Source organism: Camelus dromedarius, chromosome 15, assembly GCF_036321535.1.
Source record: "Camelus dromedarius isolate mCamDro1 chromosome 15, mCamDro1.pat, whole genome shotgun sequence".
Lineage (NCBI taxonomy): Eukaryota > Metazoa > Chordata > Mammalia > Artiodactyla > Camelidae > Camelus > Camelus dromedarius.
In genome coordinates this window covers 7,824,823-7,847,591 of record NC_087450.1, presented here as the reverse complement: position 1 = coordinate 7,847,591, position 22,769 = coordinate 7,824,823, and the positions used below count along the sequence as shown (strand labels likewise).

General features: G+C 41.4%; 1 pseudogene; it reads right to left on the bottom strand.

Annotated features, from left to right (window-relative positions):
* Nucleotides 1–238: 238 nt before the first annotated feature.
* The window catches only part of LOC135323036 (trafficking protein particle complex subunit 9-like), a 60,786-nt pseudogene continuing 38,255 nt past the window's right edge, over nucleotides 239–22,769 (bottom strand).

The following is a 22,769-nucleotide window of genomic DNA, read 5'->3' as shown; positions in this document are numbered from 1 at the left end:
TTGACAGAAAAATTCTGCTGAGCCCTGTTCTACACGAATCACAATTCACCCTGATGAGACAGGACAGCAGGGCCCAAACCAGGCATGATTAATGGGACTGAAGCGATATTTTATTTCCAACACCTTTGCTGAAGTCCTGCAGGTCCAGCGACAGGATGTAGCCAGGAAACGTCTGCAGAAGGAGTCGGTAGAAGGCCTTCCCGCCAGGCTCCGGGATGCCGGGGGCGGCGCACTGCACGGGGGCCACCCGCTTGAAGAAGGCGGAATTGCGGTGGAAGCCGATCAACTCATAGAGCTCGGAGAGGATGCTGCACTGCTGAATTCTCTCCTCGGAACGCTGAAGCACAGGGAGAAAAGCAACAAGCATCTGAACGAAACATGTAAGTGAAAAAAGACCCGTAAAAAAGGTTTTCCCTTAAAACAGAGACCCGATGACACAGGAAGGAAGAGGAAGGCTGACTTCGTGCACTGATGGGACCGGATGCAGAAACGCAGGGAAGCAGCGCTGTGCAGATGCTCCAGACACCCTCCGGGCACCACCTCTCCGCGTTCAGCCTGTCCTTTTACTAGAAAGGCCAGTATTCCCTGAAACAGGGGAATCTGCTTCCTAAACATGAGACACAGGGAAGGGAAAGAGGAAAAGGAAGAGAAAATAAAGGAACAACAGTTCATCTAGACCCTAGTGTTTGGGCGGGACTTTCACCAAACACACAACCTCTCAAAGCACAGAGCACACAGTGAGAGGCTGACAGAGTGACTGCGACTTCTGCTCCTTAAACACCAGCTACCTGCCAGCACACGCTGCACCCGTTACTGAATCATTACAATCATCTCAGAAACTATTACTACCCCGGCTCACAGGCAAGGAAATCTGAAACTCGGGGAGGAATTATCATCCTAGACAAAGTTCCATGGCCCAGAAGTGTCAGAGCCTCCGGCAGACCCTGGACTAAAATGCTCCTCATCACCACGGGCCCTGAGCCTCAGGCTGAGGCCACGTCAGGTCTGCACGGGCCCAGAGCATGAGTCTGTGGGACAGGGAGTGGTCCCACTCGAAGTGCCAGGCCAAGGCCCTCAGGAAGCTATGTAATGAAATGAAATCCCCAAACTCATTTCCAACCCACTGCCCTGTCCTGGAGGACTGCTCGGCACATCTGGCTTATCACCTGTGCACAGGCTGTGCAAGGGGCCCAGACAGTGACGTGACGTCCCAATGGAAGTGGCTCGGAGACCGCTTCATCACAGGACAGACTCTCCCGGCTTCCAACGTTAACTCTCCATTCCATTTCCAACTGGAAAGTAAGTTTAGACTTGTTTTCCTCTCCAGAAACAAAGAGAGTGGTAACATCAGCGGGAAACTCAAGACTGAGGAAGAATCTCCTGGCCATTTGGAAGGATAGGCCGGGGAGGGAACAGAGACAGGGATCAGAAAGACCCGTGTTCCAGTCCAAAGTCTGCACGTCACTCGCTTTGACAGTTTCCTTTTTAATACAGGTGATAAAATCTAATTATGATTGTTGGGAAAACTAAATGAAATAACGTATGCCACTAGCATAGGTGTAAAATCCTCCATGAGTGTTCCAGAAATGGACGTGACCGTGGTTAGTTACTGCCTGCCAAGTCTTGGGTGCTAAGCTCACATCAGCCAACTAGAGATGTGCCAGAGAATGCCTCAACAGCCAGCAGCCTTCTCCAACTTGGAAGCGCACAGTGTCTGAGGAACAGGCAGTGGTGGATGCTTTGGGACACTCTGGAGGTAGCACTCCAGTGATGACTTTAAAAAACTGGGGAGAATTTAGGGGACCATACAGTTCAAATACAGAAAACTCATTCCATGTCTACCCACATTCATCTCTAGCCATGATGATTCAGAGAGGAAATACATATTCAAACGTACACCATCTTCCCACAAAATCATCTGCAAACGTAACTGGGTCCACTATCAGTCATCATCATTCGAAGAGAAGGATGGAAAAGAACAAAGCCAAGCTAATACGCTCCGGTATTTTGTTTGGTTATGATGTCACAGAGGAGACGGACAGGTCAACAAGGAACAACTCTGCCGTGATCACGGAGCCGGGGAGCGGGAGGGGCGGCAAGATGTGTGACGCAGCCGCAGCTGCGACCGCGCTTCTAGGCAGGTACCCAATCACCTCGACAAGGTGTCAAATGCTTGTGCCCACGTCCTCATCACCTGACATGTATTAACGAGAAATGAAAACCTATAAACGGCCAATAAACTCCGTGGGTACACCGTCCAAATAAAAAGTCACAGTTTGACAACTGGCCATCCCGGTTCCCTGGGATTCATTATTGGAGAACCTTAAAAACCACTCCTCTCTCCTCAAGAAGTGTTGCCTACTTGTCCTATATTTGGCTCAGGGATACAGCACGTTCACGTGGACTTTAATGTCTGCACAGATTTGACTGTCTTTCTCCAGGTTCCCTTGTCCATTCTGAAGAGGCCTGAGATAAGTCCAAATTCCATAAGTTCAATTCCCACCAGTGACAACTCAACGAGTCTGCAATTACAAGCCAACTGAACAGGAATGTCCTCAGCTAAAAGTGTCACCCACCCTTCACTGCTTTCTTAATCTCCTCTCCTGGTTAATTGCAACACACTAACACCACCCTCCAGCAAGTTCCCGAACTATGTCAAATAGAAAGTAAGGTCCATAAAAGAGGAGACAACTCCATAGTCACCTCTGAATTCCTAGCATACAGTAATGTCAATAAATAGAACTATGATTATGGCTTCTTTCCTTTAAAACCTTTCTGGTTATTTAAATGAGACCATGGAAGGGAAGTGTTTGGGTCCAGTATCTTGATCCAGAAGACTCTGGAGGCCTTTTTCTGAAAGACTGTCCACTGATTCATTCAAAACACGACTTCTCTTTCCGGGAGGAGCTGTGATTTTCTGCCAGGAGTTTGTTGTCACTCTCATGCCAGAACAGCTTTAAACTAAACCCTTACTTTGGATATGTTATTTTTCCCCTCTTCCAAAAAAATTGACTTTCCTTACTTCCTTGCCTTGAGGAATGCTTTTTTTCTCTTCTTTCTAATTCACCCTTTTGTAAAGCAGGATTCTCAGGATGTGCTTGGACTTACATAATAACAGCCATCGAACTCCCAGTGTGAGACGCCTCAGGCTCACCTCCTGCCCTCCTGCCAGGGCAACTGAAACTCAGTTCAGGAGCCAACCGGCACCCCAGGGCTTCTAAGGCTCACGTATCTCCCAGAATCCCTGCTTTCTGGTTTGTCTTGGCTTCTGAGGATTTCCCCTCACTTTCTTGACAATTAGCTGTGCAACTTGAAAGATGAGGAAGGAAGGTTTTATCTCTTAATCAGCGTTTTAAGGAACTTATGTAATGAAGGTTTTCACGAGTTTCTAGAACCCTCCATTGCTGAGACAGAAAACACACTAGATATTTTCTAAATTTAGCTATCATGTGCATTTTTTTCTTTGCTTTTGTCTTCTTAACTACTAACAGACATTTTTTAATTAAAAAATAAAATAAGACCCCAAATAGGATAGAACACTGAAGGGGAAACAAAATTAAAGGGCAAAGACAGAAAAATGATATGTCCTCTACAAATTTAATAGAATACATACACTATGGATCAGATCAGCAATTCTCAGTAACAGCTAATTGAAACCTGACCATGAGGTAAAACGTCTCTCCTGTCAGGAGATGGCTAACAGAAAATAGAGTTAAATCAACAAACTAAAATTCTAAGTCTGGCTAGGTATAGAAGTCTACCAGCTAAATGTGTCTTCTTTTGGAAAAGAGGGAGACTGACCAGCTCTTTTCTGTGGAGACTGAGCCCAGGGGAGGGCGGTGAAGTGAGCTCAGTAAGTACCCAATTAGCAAAGTGAGTGATGAATAAAGAGACGTGAGCTTTGATGACAGAGATGATACTACTATTCACTTGTCCTGTAAGTATGTCTTCACGTTCAATGATCAATACCTCGGCGTCCTCAGGGATTGAGATTATAGGAAAATGCACAGCCCGGGCCCAGACCTCCTCTGTGAGCTCGTGACGCTGCACTTAGATGTCTCAAGGGCAACTCGAACTCCACCTGCAAAGAGCTGACTTCACGGTACTCCTCCCATAGCCGTCCTGCCCAGGGCCCCTGGTCGGTGGGCAAGGTCTCCCTGCCTCTCCCAGCTCAGGCCCATTACTCACAGATGTAACAGGACCCCTCCTTAAGGGCCCAATTTCCTCAGCCACCGAGTCCCACCACCCACACCTGTCCTACCAGGTACTCACTGGCACTCACTCAGCACTGACTCTGTGCTGGGGACCACGCTGCACACTGCGCACACGTTATCTCACTGGATCTCCACAGTAGTCCTGGGAAGTCGGTACATCACTATTTCAATTTATTAGATAAATTGTTTCACTTCCTTGAGTGCGTCATCCAAAGTGACACGGCTACTGAGCCACAAACATGGGACTGAAAACGACTTGAAAACTGAACACTGCTACACCTCGCAGCCACCCTACTCTGACTCATCATATCACCTCCTGCCGAGCCTTCTAAATTTTTCTAAGCATTCTACAAGAGAAAAGTGATCTATGAGAGCACCCCACTCCCCTACTTAAAATCTGTCAATGACGGCCCACTGCCCTTAGGAGAAAGCCCCACCGGCCTGAGCACAGCCCAACGGCCCGGCATCCGCGTTCCCTGCACGGCCGCGCTGCCTCACCCACCACGCAGCGCTACACGTGCCGTGTCCAGGACAGGGATGCTGACTCCGTACAACCCAGGGCTCGTCTCAATCGAACAATGATCACCTTCATCAGTGATGACCCTCTTCATTGCTGACTCTCAGAAAAATATTTTCTCAGGATGAATCAATATCTTTTTCCTTACAACTTCCCATCATTGATAATGAGCTCCACCCAAAAGAGAGAAGACATAATCCTCAGTCTCCTTATCTGTAAAGTGCGAATAAGAAGGAAATATGAGAGGTTTTAAGAGAAATAATATTCATGTGAGGCTGAGGGACAATTCCCAAGATACAGTAAGCACTCAGTATATGCTTACTTAATATTAATAAGAATAGTTTCCATTCCAGCAACCTTAAATCAATGCTTTATGGCTTTGTCCAAAAGAGTACCAACAAACTGTTGGACGAACGGCTTTGAGCAGATCAGACCAAGCGTGCTGGGAGAGGTAAGCGCTGAGTCCAGTTACAGCTACAGCCACCCAGCACTACGGGGCGGGGGCAGTTTGCTCAAACTCTTACATGTTGCTTGAGCATTTAGTTGTAGTTATTGAATAAAGACAGGTATTATTTAGTCAAAGCTCCTGAAACATAAATCTTCAAAGATTGATGCAAATTAGGTTTCAAGTACAACACTCTCACTAGAAATTATTTGAAAATTATAGTCTTAGCTCCTCCACACATCAAAAGGTCATGTTCTTAATGTACCTGACTATATACACTGAAAGGATTTTTTAAAAGAAATTAAGATGAAGCCATCCTGAATAAACTCTCAGTATAATCTGCACAAAGCCCCACCCAAAGGTCTCATTTCTCCCTTCCACATAGGTGTTCAGGTAGCTTAACCTGGGTCTTGGTTTCTTATAACAAGGGGGTGGGAAAAATTGTGGATAGATTTATGTAGCAAATATAAACCTAGGGTATTTGCTGTGTAGGAATCCTAGAAATAAATAAATTGATATATAGTCCCTCCCTTAGGAAGCTCATCCTTTCCATTTACAACAGCATTAAAAATAAAATGAGAGATACATTTAACAAAATTTTACAAGATTTGTACATTGAACAATTTGAAGTATCACCAAAAAAATTTAAAACATCTACATATATGGAAGGCATCCCATGTTCATGGAATGGTAGACAATATTGTTAAAAATGTTAAGACTCCCCAAAGTGATCTACAAATTTAATGGAATCCCTATCAAAATTCCAGCTGACTTCTTTGGAAAAATTGAAAAACTGATCCCAAAATTCATATGGAAGTGCAAGGGACCCAGGTCAGCCAAAACAATCTTGAAAAAGAAGAGCAAAGTTGGAGGACTCACTCAAAGGTTTCTACAAATCTATAGTACTCAAGTCATTATGGTACTGGCATAAGTTTGGATGCATAAATCTATGAGACAGAATAAAAAATCCAGGGGGGAAACTTACATTTTCAGTCAGTTTTCCACAAATGTGCCAACAACACTCCATTGAAAGAATAGTCTATTCAACAAACGGTTCAGAGACATCTGGGTATCTGCAGGCAAAAGAATGAATCTGGAATCTGGACCCCCGTATTTTATATAACAAATAAATATTAATTCAAAATGGATCACAGACAGAAATGTAAAAACTAAATGTATAAACTTTCTAAAAGAGGACATAGTATAAATCTTTGTGGTCTTAGGATAGGCTATGGTTTCCTAGATATAATACCAAGAGCACAAGTGATAAAAAAAAAAAAAAACAGATAAAATAGACCATCAAAATTAAAACCATTTTTTCAAAGGACATCATCAGGAAAGTGCAATGAAAGGGGAAGGGGGTAGCTCAAATGATAGAGTGCATGCTTGTCAAAAAACAAACAAAAAAAAGAATAAATCTAATTACCTCACCTATAAAGAAATTGTTTTAATGTTTTAAAAAAGTAAAGTGAAATGACAATCTGCAGAATAGGAGAAAAATTGTGCAAAGTATATATCTAATAAGAGACTAGTATCGAAGATATAAAACAAATACTTACAACTGACCAATACAAAGAAAATCGACCCAATTTTTAAATTTGCCAAGGATTTAAATAGATACACAATTGGCCAATAAGCATATGAAAAGATGCTCAGCATCACTAGCGAAATCAAAATCAAAATGAGATCTCATTTTACACTCACTAGGATGGTTATAATCAAAACATGGACAATAACAATTGTCGGTCAGGAGGCAGAGATATGGGAACCCGCAATATGCAGCCGTTGGAAAGGGGCAATGGTGCAGCTTCTTTGGAAAAGCCTGGTGTTTCCTCAAAAGGTTAGAGTTATATGGCTCAGCAATTCCACTCCTACATGTAGAGTCATCCCTCAGTATCCTCGGGGGGTTGGTTTCAGGAACCCCCCACCCTGGATAACATAATCCAAGGATGTTCGAGTGCCTTTACAATCAGCCATCTGGATCCATGAAGTGGAAACTAGAGATATGGCAGGCCAAATGTACAGCCAACAGAATGAAAACATATTCTGACAAAAACTTGCACATCAATATTCATAGCATATCATTCAGAGTAGCCAAAAGTTACAAACAATATCCATCCATCAATGAATGGATAAACAAAATTACCAAGAATAGGCCCACAAACTTTTTGTCATTTAATCTTTGACAAAGGAGGTGAGAACATACAATGGAGTAAAGACAGCCTCTTCAGAAAATGGTGTAGGGAAAATTGGACAGCTGCATGTAAATCAATGAAGTTAGGCTACTCCCTCACAGCATACACAAAAATGAATTCAAAATGGCTTAAAGACGTAAACATGTAGACAAGACACTATAAACCTCTTAGAAGAAAACATAGGCAAAACATCTGACATACATCTCAACAATGTTTTCCTAGAGCAGTCTACTCAAGCAATAGAAATACAAGCAAAAATATACAAGTGGGATCTAATTAAACTTACAAGATTTTTCACAGCAAAGGAAACAAAAAGCAAAACAAAAAGACAATATATGGAATGGGAGAAAATAGTTGCAATAAATGAAACTGACAAGGGCTTAATTCCCAGAATATGTAAACAGCTTTTACACTTTATAAGAAAGAAAAACAAACAATTCAATTCAAAAATGGGCAGAAGTCCTAAAGAAATATTTCTCCAATGAGGACATACAAATGGCCAATAGGCACATGAAAAAATGCTCAATATCATTATCAGAGAAATGCAAATCAAAACTGCAATCAAGTATCACCTCTCACCAGTCAGAATAGCCATCATTCAAAAGTTCACAGACAATAAATGCTGGAGAGGCTGCGGAGAATTGGGAACCCTCCTACACTGTGGTGGGAATGCAGTTTGGTGGAGCCATTGTGGAAAACAGTACAGAGGTTCCTCAAAAGACAAAACATTGACCTCCCATATGACCTAGCAATCCCACTCCTGGGCACATATCCAGAAGGAACCCTAATTCAAAAAGACACCTACACCCCAATGTTCACAGCAGCACTATTTACAATAGCAAGACATGGAAACAACCTAAATGTCCACTGACAGATGAATGGATAAAGAGGTTTTAGTATAATTGTAAAATAGACTACTATTCAGCCATAAAAATATAATAAAATAATGCCATTTGCAGCAACATGAATGGACCTGGAGAATGTCATTCTAAGTGAAGTAAGCCAGAAAGAGAAAGAAAGATACCATATGAGATCGCTCACATGTGGAATCTAAAAACAAAAACAAAAACAAAAACAAAAAAACCCAAAAAGATAAACTTATCTACAGAACAGAAACAGACACAGAGACATAGAAACCAAACTATGGTTACCAGAAGGGAGAGGGTGTGGGAAGGAATAAATTGGGAGTTCAAGATTTGCAGATACTGAGTATGTATAGAATAAACAGCAATTTTATACTCTATAGCACAGGAGAATATATTTAATATCTTATAGTAACATGTTTAAAAAGAATATGAAAATGAATACAGGTATTTTCCTATATAAGTGAAGTGTTGTGCTGTACACAAGAAACTGACACATTATAAACTGACTGGACTTCAATGAAAATATTTTTAAATAGACCAAAAATGAAAAAAAAGAAAAAGGATATTATCAAACAAAAAGAATAAAATACTGATTCATGCTACAATATTGATGAACCTTGAAACTTTATGCTAAAATAAGCCAGACACAAAAGGGCAAATAGTGCCCTTTAAGGTGAATTGTATCTAAGCGTTTACTGTACTACTCCTGTAAATTTTCCGGAGGTTTGAAGTCTATCAATATCAAAATAAAATGTATTATTCATTAAAAACATAAAATGATTCCTCACAGGAGGGCTTTATTTATTAAATGCAGAAATGTATGTAAAGCTCTTGGAACAACACTTTGCACGTCCACAGACAGTCACTGCTTTCACTGCCACTCAGAGGGTGGTGCCAGCGCTGATGAGGGCTGCTTCCAGTCTCTCCCCTGCAGAGAGTTGTGAGAGCCTGGGCTCTGACAGGAAGGGTGAGCGTGAACCTGGGTCAGACACAGCCATGCCCCAGACTCTGCGTTACCCAACTTTCTAATACAAACTGCAACATGTAATGTAAACACGCTAGAGGGATCTATCTTACATCACAGGGAATACAGCCAATGTTTTACAGTAACTATAAATGGAGCATCTATTGTACACATGAAACATATCATATTTTAAATCAGCTATATCTTTATAAAAATTAAAAAATAATTTAAAAATGTTATCACTTCAATAATCAATTCGGTTTTTAAGTAACTACTAAACAGCTTAGAATGTATAAAAGCATTTAAGTGTGCTGTTTGTTTACATATTTATTTACTTTCAGCCTCCTGCTAAAAGAGAAATTAAACAATTTTTTTAAACACAGCTTAACAACCATAACAACAAAAAGGCAAAACTGTGAGTGAAGAGAAAACGGAGATTCAATACTTAAATGAAACCAGGGGGAGGTAAAGTCATAAAAATGGATGCCATGAAGTCAGGGCAAGTGTTAAAGGCCGACTAGAAATTCAGCTGTAAGATTCTTGGCAGCTAAAGCAAAAAGAAAAAGATGATGGGGCGGGTGGTAGAACTCAGTTGTTGAGCGTGTGCTTAGCGTGCACCGGGTCCTGGGTTCAAGCCCCAAGTCCTCCACTAACAGACAAATACACCTAATTACCTACGCCCCCAAAAGAGCCCCAAGAAAAGAAAAAGAGAAATTTCTTTCCAAAAAACCCTGATATTAAATTTGGATTAACTACTTAAAAACAAAAAAAGAAAAATAGAAAAGGTGAGTGACACTCTGAAGGAAAAGCCCAGCTGGGCTAACAAGCTAAGTCACAAATCTAAGTGTGATAAGTGTCGGTTTACTGATCTAAGTTTTGCTGGGCTAACTCGTAAATCTGAAGTTTAGTGTCAGTTTACTGGGCTAACAAGCTAACTCGTAAATCCAATGTCAACAATTGTCACTAACGTGATCTGTTCCAAATTGATAAGCTTCAGTGTACTGATTCCTTGCTTTTTGTTGTTTGAGCCTTATTGGCTAATAGCCCCTTACTTGTAATTAACCCTATGAAACCTCATGTGCAGGGCTTGGAGGTGCTCAGAGCTTCGGAACAGAAGCCCCTCTGAGCCCGCCGGCGTAATAAATCTCAGTGCTTTTTTCTTGGCTGTCCTGTTGTTTCCTTAACAACACAAGCGATAATGCCCGTGAGATAAATCTGCGACGGCTGCTGGCAGGTCCCCATGTCCCACGTGGGAAAATCTGAAACAACCTTCTCACCACTCAGAGTCATCCTCAGCCCACACCACCCCTCCCCCTGTTAAATGCAGGAGCACAGGCAGGGCCCGGCCTTTGCTCTCTCTGTGTCATCACAGTGAGACAGGATGGAAGGGGGCAGGGCACAGCCATTCAAGGAAGGCCACAGCAATTAACATCAAAATGGTGAAGGATTCAACCCCCAGTAGGCCTTGAGGCTCAGGATGAAGAGATTTAACTTCTAGCAGAGCTTGAGCTTCATTACACACCCATTGTAATAGTAACATGGTGAATAACATGCCCCAGGCACCATGGCAGTCCCAAGGCTAGCAAAAAAAGGTCAAAGGGTGGGAAAAGGCCAACTCCCTGGGAATCCCAGCCCCTTGCCCTTAGGCTGGTCCTTCTACTTATTAGCATAAGAAACCACCAAGCCCATGAAAACGAGCAACACAGCGCCGCCTCGCGGTCAACCCTCTCTCTCCCTCTTTGGAGAAGGCCCACACTCTGTCTGTGGAGTGTGTACTTTCTTTTAATCTGAGCACCAAAACCCCACACCTCGTGGCCTTCCTCTTGCCTTTCAATGTGTCTCTTTGAATAAATCTACCTTTACTCAACAGTGGCTTGCTCTTGAAATTTTTCCTGCATGAAGCCAAGGACCCACGTCTGGTGGGGCACATTCCAGGGGCTCAACCAAAGCCTGGGACACAGCCCTTCTCATGCCCCACGTTTTTTATCTTGTATCAACAGGACTGGGTTTTGAAGGGAGCTCTGAGGCCCCAGCTAAGGGACAGAAGCCGCCCCCAGGGCTCGAACTGGCGGGCAGCCTCTCCCCCAGCAGGGGCCTTGGTGTCGGCCCGGTTCTCTGTGTTTCTCTGTTGTGCTGATTCCCCAGCCAGACAGCGTTCTCCCTAGGCCTGTCCCCAGAAAACCCTTCTCTCCAAAATACAAGCACGTCATGTCACAATCCTCTTGTTCAACCAGGAAATGTTCAGCCCACTATTTCCCTCTCCATTAAGGTACCTAACTGTCCTCCCTCCCATCCCACCACTTCTTTGTGAGTACTCTGCACTCTCCACACAGCATCCTGAACACAGGTGCCTTGCTGGCTGGGACCGAGATGTTTCAGTCTCACACAGCCTGCATCCTTTCATTTTCCCCTTGGTACCTTAAAAAAGTCTTTCCTGAGTCTCCCATCCCTCTGATTCTGAACTTCACAAAGTGCTGAGGTTGCAGTCACTGTGTGCATACCTCCCAGGTTTTGACTAGGTTTCCTTCGCAAGATCTTCACTAAGGAGCTGCATCAAGAAGTTGAAAGAGGCTAGTCTTACATCTGAGCTGAGGAGCCTGCATAAAATTTAAATGGCTTTGAAGAGAGAGTTAACCAGGGACAGAGAGGTTGCAGGTCCTTGTCAACAGTGTCACAAGGCAAAATGTTCTTCAAAGGCTCAGAGAGGCTTCTGAACACGGAGTTGGCAGGGAGGAGGTGCCAGGCAGTGAGTGGGGTGAGTGACACAGGGTACGGTCCCCCAGCTGGGGAAGAATTGTTTTTTTTCTAGTTTTCCAAACAATTTCTTACTACCTTTTTCTCCTATTGTCACATACCATTTCCTACGAATTAAGAATATCAATGTCAGTCATTTGGGCCACTTGGGAGAAGCTACACGATGCCATTCACAGGGCTGGGACATGACAGCCACACCAGTCTAGGTGAAAGACCAGTGGGGGTATTTCCATGGTGATCACGGGCATGCAGCAAACTCCCCAGCTTAAATGACCTCATCTCAAAGGTGGGGCAATAAAACTACCAAGCAAAGTGCGTGATGATTATGGCCGACAACTGTTTACTAGGTAAGTGCCCGTGACAGCTGCCGCTTAATGGGGAATGAGTATGATTAAAAAGGCCCTGTCTACCTGGCCACACGCTCCCTGCCTTCCTGCCTTGGTGCAGCAGCAGAGCTTGTTTAGCTGAGATGAACGCCCCCAGAGCAGCCCCGACGGGAAAGCTCCCAGCTCTGCACGGCGAGGTGTGTTCCTTTCCTTCTCAGACCTGATCACAGTTTGCTGTCGTCTGTTTTTATGTTTATCCCTTTTGTAACTGCCTCTCCTCCGGAGTTTTTGCTCAAGCAGCTCAGGGCCAGGTGTGTCTTGCGGCCTGCTGGATATTCTGGGCTGGGAAACAGCCGACCCCACATCTGGCTCTGGCGCTGAACGGAGAGGGCAGAAGGCCCAGGGGCCCATGCTGAACCGAGGCCCCTGCACCCAAAATTATGGTCTGACTTTGGGCAAATTACACAGTCTTATTTACCGTGAGGTTCCTCATCTGTCCATGAAATTAACTGCCCATGGCACACAGAGTTACAAGGATTAAAGGAAATCACCAAATTCACAACGTATTCAAGGGGCTACCAGTGCATCCTCAACAGACAAATGCTGCCTTTAAGGCTCTGACACACGCCAAGCGGGGCGGCCGCACACAGTGAACACTGCGAAGTGCCAGTGTGTTAAGTGCTTCATGTGTGCTACAATACTCTGTAGAACTTACAACAATCCCAGGAAGAAACGAATATTATCATGCCCATTTCACAGATTCATCAACAGGTTAAGAAAGGTTACATTCTAGTCCAAGGCCGTATGGTGAAGAAGTGGCTATTTAAACCAGAATCTGGGCCCAGGCCTTGGCTCCATCTCTCTCCCATCCACCTGACCACTTGCCTATGAAATCCACCTGTCCAATACACAAGTTTGCAGCCGGCCAGCTCTTAAATGCAATGTGTGCCACCGTTTGTCAATGTTGGTTAATTACCATAAACTCTTCTCAGAAACCACTACAGAAAAGACAGGTGGACTTAAGGAATTCTGCATTGCGTTCTCCTGTAATGTGCAGAAGACCTTCCCTACACCACCAAATCCAAATGTATGCTTCCTCCATGTTTATGTTTGCACACGGATTATTAAAGTAGAAGGTACCTGCAGTAATTCCATCTCGGTTGCTTTCCAAGGTTGCAGATTATCCATAATCAGTCCGTGAATGAAAATACTACAATGTGAATGAAAATACTGCAACCATGTCAGTAAACAAAGAATGCTGAAACCAAGTCATTAGCGGCTGCCGCCACCCCCCAGCGAGGACAGGCCTGCAGCGCAGCCGCTGCAGCAACTCACAATGGTGCCCTCTGTGCAGACTCAGAATAAGAAAGGACAGGATACTGGCCCTAGGTAGCTAGGTGCTTGTCTAAAAAATGAATTCAGTGAGTCCAAAATGTTTGCTTCCTCCCATACATAGAAAAGCACTATATTCTTGAACTTGAGATACCTGGCTTTCTTTAGATAACAAGCAATCTTTTATTGTTCCAACTACCTGGTCTTTGTTGTAAAGCTCCTATATATCCTAGCTCCTCCTCAACCTCTTGCGAGCAGTCCCTCAGAGAGATCTGAGGCTGTCATCCCGGCTCGAGTCCTCCCGGCGAATAAAACATAACTCTTAACTTTTAGGCTGCACATGTATTTCAGTCAACAGTTTTGGACACCATGAAGGGACCCAGAGCAGACTTCTCTCCACCTGAACTCTCTGAGTAACTGGAGCCTTGGTACCAGAGGCGGCACTTTGTGCCCATCCGCCTCCTCAGGGAATCTGGATGAATTTGGGTGAGTCTCTCCTGGTTCTCGGATCTCACATATTGGTTGATAATCCTGAGTTTTATTTGGCGGTGTATCCAGGTATGTGGCCCTCCAGTTGAAAGAAACTGGGGTGAATTATACATCCAGTGGAGACATACTGGGTGGGGCCTGGTTGAAAGATAACGAGAAATACCCACCTTGCGGAGACGTCCGAAGTGGGGCTGGTGGAAACATATCAGGAAAATACTCACCCAGTGGAGACGTCCCGAGTGGGTCCAAGTTGAAAGACACTGGGTTCAGGACTGAGTGGTTAGGTAAGAGGCTGGTCTAATGTTTTCCTAAATTTGGTTACATCCATTGAATTTTTTAGGATAAAAGTAAAACTCTTATGAGGAACCTTTCAACTCCAATAATGGGACCCTTCTCCTGGCTGGTAACAGCTTTCTCGGGTGACAGAGAATCTTGCAGGATTGGTAGAGGCAAAGACTTCATGCCATAGAGTTGTCCCTGAGGGAAATCTTACTAGCAAATTTATTCTGAGAACCCGACCTTACAATGTGGAATAGAACTTTCAAAAAAAAAAAAAATAAAAAACAGAAAAGAAAAGAAAAAATGACAGATTGCCAGCCTCCAACTATTACCCCAGCCAGGTTTATGTACGTACAAAACTTACAGCATTAATTGGGAATTAGGAAAAAAAATCTCACTCTGAAAGTAACTAACCAGGCCTGATAAAAACATTTTTTGGAATTCTGAACTTATAAAAACAAAATCTTGGTTAGGGGGAACTTGGATTTCTCTTCCTGTGTCCTTGAAATGTAAATGTTGTATCTTTCTCTGGGTGTTTTAAGTGTGTGTATGTATGTATATATACGTTTACTTTCTTTTTAAAGGAAACCTTGGACTCTGCCATACAAAAGGTACAAGTATTGTGTACATATGGTGGCCACGCAAATAAATTGGATTCTAAACATTTCTTTGATTGTACCAATTTTCAGATATTTTGCCATCTTAAACTTTGTTGCATCAGCCTGGACCATAAAGGCCTTTAGCTTTTGGATTGTAAACCTTTGAATTTTATTTAGGCAACACCCCCACTCTCATGTGGAGGAGCCTCTTCATCTTATTGGTTTAAAATCACTATATATATATATAAATTGATGGCCATGTGATGGATCCTTTAATTTGGAAAAACTTTTAAATTTGTGAAAGTTGAAAGAGATCTCAATATAAACAGCTGTTTTATTGGTACCTATTAAAATCAAGTTTAAAGGTAGAAAAATATATCTAATTTTTAACCTAAGAACTTAGTTAAAAAAAAATGATTTGAAAAGCTACATTTGTGTTTTTCCTTTCCGATAAATGGTTCTAATAAAAACTTAGAATAATTATTGTTAATTAGGTTGAATAACTGGAAAAAGGATTGTAAAAATGTCAAAAAAAAAAAGATAAGGGCTTATCCCAAATGGATAAATATTTTTATATGGTTATTTGTAATGAGATAAATAAAATTGACATTTATGGATTTAGATACAAGGTTTTGATACTACACTACGTAAAGTTAAAAAAAAAAAAGGCCAAATAGATCACCTACTGCTCCCCAACAATTAAAGTTCAAACAAGTCCATTTTATTTACCACAGTTTAAAATATATGTATATATAGACTGAAATACTTGATCAATGATTGGGACAACAGACCAATTAATCAAATTAAAAACTGAGAAGGGCCTAAGCTCTTTGGCTGAAACTTGGGCATCCTAGAGACTTTTCTATAAAATTAGATACAATGCACAAAAAAAAAAAAAAAAAAAGACTTCTGGCACTCCTTCTAGAAATAAGAATTATTGATTAAACCTAATAAATATTAAAATTAAAGGTATAAGAGTTAATAAAATTGAGATAAAAGTTCATAAAATTGGTATATTCAAATGGTCTTAATATAAATCTTTTGCTTAATTATGTTGTGGGGTAGATATGTTTCAATGGAAAAACGCTTCCCCTTCTTGGTATTATAAGGCTGGGCACATATCTGTCCCTCAGAAAATATTAATTGAACAAAGTAAAGGAAACCATTAGAGTTACATGAGCCGTCCAATATAACGTAAAACTAAAACCTAATATTCAGTGGCTAATAAAAAAAATATAATAAGAGGTTTACCCTGGGTTTAACTTATAACTCAAGGAAAAGAGACCTTACTAAATGCCTTATGCAAGCTTTGGAAGACATGATAAAGTAAACCTTAAAGTTTTAAAACATGGAATTCTTTGTTTACAGCTCTTCTCATTGATAAAAAATGCCAATTAAGGAGATAAAATTGGGTCTGGGTGACAGAGCAGTTCTCTGGGGAACTGGAAGCGTGTGTCTTTGTCTTGCAGATCAGAAATGTAAACACAGCAAACAGTGACCTAGGACTGAGCCTAATTAGCTCAACGAAATAAAACTTAGGGCCAAGAAATTTTTGGCATTTTAGAACTCAGAACTCTGACGGGTCCTTCAGACTTTGTCAAGAAATCTTAAATATCTGTTTCATAAACAGTAAGCCTTAGTGATTTGAGCAGGCAAATTCAGTTTACTCCAACTATTATTATACCTATCTTATAAATAAGTTTTAAAGTGAAGCTATGAGATCTCTAGCTTTTCTCTGTTTAAAAGCCTGCGTACACATTATAGATGTGAGATATTTCTACAGCTAAAAAAAAAAAAAAAAAAAAGAAAGTCAAAGAGCTCTGCTTAATTGATGTAAAAAATAAGAGCTTACAAATGAAGTATTTTTAAAATAAAAACTGAACAAATTGACTTTCAGCGTCACGTGAACTGGAAAATATTCAATATTAAGATAATATTTGATATTGTTTAGTTTAAGTATGTTCTAATTAATATAGACATCTTTAAAGTCAACAATATTAAGTATAATACCTTTACTGTACCTAGGTTTTATGAAAGTAAAATAAGATCCTGTTATATCTGTTGCAGATTTGTCAAGAAAAAAATAACAGTAATGTGGTGTGGTAAAATTTTAAGTAAATTAAATGCAAATGAGATGAGAGCTTTGGGTAAATTTTTAAAATATATTTTTAAAATGTATGCTTAAGATAATCTCTAAATGTTTGGTATCTTTAAATTCTAGAGTTGTGCTAAATTAAGTTAAATGATAGGATTTTATTTAATAGCTATGCCATTTTGAGATAAAATAAGATTGAAATATGAATTACTTAACATTTAACTTCCTCTTATAGTGAAATTAAAGGTGTTTAGAAATATTAATAAATGGTTGGTGCCACCCTGAAATAGACTCTATTTTTAAGGGAATGATCTCAGTATCCTAGGAAAGTAAGATAAATGTGTAAAGGTGTGAAGGAAAAACTGGGTTGGTCTAAAAAGATAACTCACAAGTCTAGGAATGTGGAGAGGCTGGGCTGGTCTAACAAGGTAACTCACAAATCTAAGTATTGGAATACTGATCTGAGTCCTGCTAGACTAACTTGTAAATCTAGGTTAATTAGTGTTGGTTTGCTGTTTATGTGTTTTTCTAGTCAGTTGGATTTCCAAAGATACATATCTGGCTTTGGAACTTTGGTTTGCTGCCTCCCCGCCTCCACTTTTGTGATGATAATGCTGCTAAAGCTGTTCCATGCCTATTGGCCAAATACCCCAAGCTTGTACTTTACCCTATAACACCTCATGTGCACATCTTGAAGGTGCTCAGAGCTTCGGAGCAGGAGCCCCTCTGAGCCCGCCTGCGTAATACATCTGAGTACTCCAACCCTCGGAGTGGTGCTTGTTTCTTGACTGGCCTGTCGTTTCCATAACAAAGGAAGATATAAGAATGGAATTATATTTTGTTCATGAAAAATAGTGACTTTGTCCTGAAGCTGGTTATTTCTGAATGGAAGAGAAAATAAGGGACACACTAATATGAGAATAGAAAGCTGTGGAAGGCTTGTGGAAGAGGAACACTGAGGAAAGCATTTCTTACGTGGTCGGAATTGGCTAAGTTTAGAATCAACTTGAGCAAAGTAACTGAATCTTAGAAGTAAGCTGGTACAAGACTAGATTTGGTTTTCTCGCTGTTAAGAGGAAAAAATTTTCTTAAAATGTTAATCCACCTTCAGTAGCAGATTGTAAAACTTCTTATAGCACTTAAGTGATCTGTTCTGCCTTTACCTTTGACGTATTTTCTTGTTAATGAATAAGTACTTCTTTACAGTGATCTATGTGTTTATCTGACCAAGTGTTCTGAAAACTTTTAACAAGCTCCCCAAATATCAATTTCTAATTAAAGTTCTTTTAATCTCCAGTTAAGTTTGGGATGCTACAGAGGGCCCCTGAAACATCCCAAAGAGAGATTTTAAATTAGTAAGTTTCATTTAGCATGTTAAATAACATGATATTGTCAAATGAATAATAAATCTTCTAAGGTTATATTGTATGAGAAAATATTATTAATAAAGATAGTCTAGAAATTATATGGACTCCGTAAAATTCTGGTATATCTGAAATGTTACCAGTGATAATTCTGGGTATAGTGACCAGGTTTCTTTATTGATTATAGTGTAACGGTGTTTAACCATGCTTTTAAATCTTTTGTCATATATAGCCAGTTAATTGTCTTCTTCTGATGATTTTGAAAATGCTTGCTCTTCAAGGAGATTTACTGATTTCTAATAAATTTCAAACTATAGCACTGAACTAAACACGGTAAGAAATTTTAAATGTCAAATGAAAACTCTGATTAAAAGAATTAATTATGTGGGACTGAGAAAACTGATGAATATGGTTATAATTTTTGATTTTGTTTGAAATACTACTGGCTTTTAACCTGTTTCCCAGACATAAAGAAACTCTTCCTCTTAAGCTAGTTATGAATCACAGAAATTTGATAAATTATACCTATGTAAGCAGACTTAAAACAGTTATCTTTTCTCTCTATCTGATCCCTCAAGAGACTAAAAACTCTTAGGTCCCCAGTTGCTCTATCAGACAAATGAGGAAGACCATCTCCTAACAGATATAGGAATCTCAAGGTATTTTAAGGATTTTAAAGAGAAAAGAATTTACCTAAATCTGTAAGGCAGAAATCCATGACAAGCCCTTGACGTGGCTTTCCTGGCCTTAGCAAATCTTATTAACATTCTACTCTGAGGCTCCGTATTAAAACTTCCAGCACAGCCAATTTAAAAAAGCCTATATGATCAAATAATCAGACTTAACTTGTAAAGAAATTAATCTTGATTTGGCTATATTTGAGAAAAATAAGGGTAACTTTAGAGAGAAAAAATGATTTTATTTTAGTGGATATTAAATTCTAGTTTTGTTAATTGAGGCCTATATTGACAAAGACACTTCCCAGATCATTCCTTGCTGTTATGTCACATTGCTGTACAGTTTAACTGAATTATGAAAAGGATACACTAGGTTCGTTTCTGAAGCTCAGTAATCTATCCTTGGGTAAATTTCCAATGCCTCTTGACCTGCAGCCAGGGGATTATACATACCGGAATAGGCATGACTTAAAGAAATGTCTCCAACCTGAATGGAAGGAACTTTTATCAGGTACTCTTAACTAGACCATACACACCAAAGCTGAAGGAAACGTACTTTCGGATTCATTTCCAATCAGAAAGAGCCCCTGCAGTGCACTGGCCTATAGAGCACTACTCACCTTAAAACAATGCCCAAAATTGTGAAAAAGCTACCAGATCAGGATGAGAAGAAGACGACATCTGAGCTCGACAGCTGACCCAAGACACCGGACCAGGCTTGTATACCATTTACTTTGACAATTTCTCCTACATTTGATTATGAACTACTCCAATTGTTAATTTTATGGTAAATTACCTATGTCTAGTACTTCTGTGTTACCTTGGTGGGTTTCCCTACTCCAAGGCTCTAACTAGATAGCCCTCAGAAACGTTATTCTAAAAAGAAATTATAGTTCTGTTTAGGCCACTGTTGATCTTACAAGGTGGGAGACCTCACCTGGCCAGTTAACACCTGCTCTGACCCTGACCATAAATATGAACTTTCTCATAAGATCACTCAAACTCAATCAGAAATACAAGCAAAATTTTAACCCAGAAATATAACTTCTTGACTATTAAATTCTTACTTGTGACTTTATTAACGTTACTAGCTATATTACTTATATGCTGTCTATTTTATAAAATTGTTGTCTGTTACATTTCCTAACGTGTAACTAGGCCTACAAGATTGATGATGGCTAAACATCTTGAAGAAATAGATAAAATTTATAACCCTGCATAAAAAATTTCTAATTGTGTGATTCTAGATATGGGAATGAGCAACGAAGGGTGAACATTTCCTGGATCATAATAGACTAGTAAGACAGGCGATCCAGAGAACTTTTAGTATCAACAGGGCCTGATAAAAAAAAACCTAACACCTTGAATGGCAGTTCAGAAAATTCTTCACCTGAACTAGGAATGAGCCATCCTAGCACCGTGGGACAAAATTGGTCATGAAATGTCTCTCAAAATATTGGTCGAATTTAGGACCAAGAGGGAGCACTGTGATTGAAAATACTACAATGTGAATGAAAATACTGCAACCATGTCAGTAAACAAAGAATGCTGAAACCAAGTCATCAGTGGCTGCTGCCACCCCCCAGCGAAGACATGCCTGCAGCCCAGCCTCTCAGCCACTCACAGTGGTGCCCTCTGAGCGGACTCAGAATAAGAAAGGACAGGATACTGTCCCTAGATAGCTAGGTGCTTGCCAAAGGAATGAATTCAATGACTCATATGTTTGCTTCATCCCATATATAGAAAAAAACTAAATACTTGAACTTGAATTATCTGGTTTTCTTTTGATAACAAGCAATGTTTTATTGTTCCAAGTACCTGGTCTTTGTTGTAAAAGTCCTATTTATCCTAGCTCCTCCCCTACCTCTTGGGAGCAGTCCCTCAGTGATCTGAGAGGCTGTCATCAAGGCTCGAGCCCTCCCGCCAAATAAAATATAACACTTAAATTTTAGGCTGAAAGATTATTTCAATGAAGTCCCAGAATAGACACAACTCATCAATTCTGTAATGGAACACACTGAATCAGGAACCAAAAGCGTGTTCTAGTCCCGAAAAACTACGGTTTCCTCTTTTGCCTGTCATTATACAATCCCACCAGAACTCATTAATTTGCTGTCTGCACACTTGGCAACCAAACTCAGAGAAGAGTCAACTAAACAGAGCTCCATGCTGGGGAGAAACCCCCCGCAGAATCATGGCGGGCTGCCTGCCCTCCCTCACGCTCTGCTGATCCCTAGTGTCCTCTGTGGAGACCAGGCCAACAGAACTGCTCCAAACAGCTACAAAGTCCCACACATTAAATAAAAGCATTTTATTTTATATTATATGTTATATATATACCCATCTCTGAAAACAGCTTTGCCAGAAGCCCAAATCTTCAACATTAATCTGCAAAGTCAAATCAGATCCCCAAGGGAAAACAAGTCTTAAGACGATGCTAAGGCCTCCAAAGTCCTCTCCAGAACCTTCAACAAAACTGCCTGCAGGTCTGCAGCTGCAGGCGGTTACATGTCTGCTTTTAAAGCAACCCCTTCCTGCCTTCGGGAATTACAATGTCCCTCTACGCCCTCCCATCTCAGGGTAAGAGCAGCCGCTGCAGAACCTTGTAGGGCAGCACTGATAGGACTGGGCAAAAGGATCAGAGCTAAACTAAGCCTTCTGATGACACGAGCTTGTCACTGTGTCACTTTACAGATGAAGATATATATAGAGAGACGTGGGGTGATATTGCTCAAAGTCACACACCTAATAAGTGGCAAAGTCTATAACTCTGTTCCTCCCTCCGGCGTGACGCCCCAGCTGGGACGCCCACAGGGTTCTCTCGTGCCTGCCTGACCAGTCCTTTCCTGTCACTCATGACCCATCACAGGGTCTGACCTTAGCCTGCTTTTTCAACATCTTTTCCCTCCATCTCTCAGGAACAAGGCTGCTCTGGCCACTGTATGACTTCCGGCTTCCCAAAACCTCCGTGCTCAGGCTGGTATTGCCTGTGCATCCTTCCCCCTGCTCAGAGGCTCTTCCTCCCCTGCAGGAGGACGTTTCCACTCTCCGCAGGGACACCCCCTCAGGGGAGCCCTCTTCTCGCCCTCAGCACAGCAGGTGTCCCAGGTCACATCCTGAGCTGCCCCATTAGGACTGCGTGTGCCCAGGTCTGCTAGTCAGACCAGCAGCCTCAGAGCCAGGGATTATGCCCGGGTCACCCTGCAAACCTACTGCCCGCCTCACAGCCCCCAGCCAGCAGGTCACCTGGAAGTCGCAGCAAGTGCCCCACCCAATCCAGAAGTCTCTTCATTTGCCAGCACCGCTGATGACTGGTCTCCAAACTTTGGTCAGTTTCGCAAAAAACAGCACCTTCTACTGTGAACAGGGGTTTTCGCTTCTGTTCCCCATCCTTACTGGAAACGTCAAGGGAAACCAAAAGTCCTTTTCTCAACACTTTTCTGATGACACCCTCCCACCCACAATACTCACATGCTCAAGAGCTTTGGGTCCACGTGATTTTGTTTCCCTTACGCTAAGTGGCTCAAAACCCTGCGGGATTTTTTCTTTTTTCAGGGTATTTGTACTCAGTTTCTCGATTTAATCTGTTTTTGTCTCTCTCTTCAGTATCCCAAGCAGTTACCACTTCTTACTCCCTTCAGCAGCCTCCCTCC